The following is an 830-nucleotide window of genomic DNA, read 5'->3' on the forward strand; positions in this document are numbered from 1 at the left end:
TACCATACCATACCATACCATACCATACCATAGGATACCATACCATACCATAGGATACCATAGGATACCATACCATACCATACCATACCATGCAATACAGTAGGATATCATACCATACCATACCAAACCATACCATGCCATACAATATGAATAGGATATGATAGCGGCTGAAATGGGTTTCCTAAGGAGGGGAGGTTGGGGGGGCGTCTCCCTTAGAGATCGGGTGAGAAGCTCAGTCCTCCGAGAGGAGCTCGGAGTAGAGCCGCTGCTCCTTCGGGTCGAAAGGAGCCAGTTGAGGTGGTTCGGGGATCTGGTAAGGATGCCTCCTGGGGGGGTCCCTAGGGAGGTGGTCCAGGCACATCCAGCTGGGAGGAGGCATCGGGGAAGTCCCAGGACTAGGTGGAGGGACATCCAGCTGGGTGGAGGCCTCGTGGAAGACCCAGGACTAGGTGGAGGGACGTCCAGCTGGGTGGAGGCCTTGAGGAAGACCCAGGACTAGGTGGAGGGACGTCCAGCTGGGAGGAGGTCTCGGGGAAGACCCAGGACTAGGTGGAGGGATTATATCTCCAACCTGGCCTGGGAACGCCTCGGGATCCCCCAGTCGGAGCTGGTTGATGTGGCTCGGGAAAGGGAAGTTTGGGGTCCCTTACTGGCGCTGCTGTCTATGGTATGGTGTCATATCTATCATATCCTATCGTATTGATATGATCGGGTACTGTACTATACGATGCAAGCGATACAACTTCACAACTACAACTTTTTTAGTGAGCCGGTTTGGCGCTGCGTAGTCTGGATCCACGACGTTCCAGAGACCAGACGCTGCGTAGTCT

This window comes from Etheostoma cragini, chromosome 6, assembly GCF_013103735.1.
Source record: "Etheostoma cragini isolate CJK2018 chromosome 6, CSU_Ecrag_1.0, whole genome shotgun sequence".
NCBI lineage: Eukaryota > Metazoa > Chordata > Actinopteri > Perciformes > Percidae > Etheostoma > Etheostoma cragini.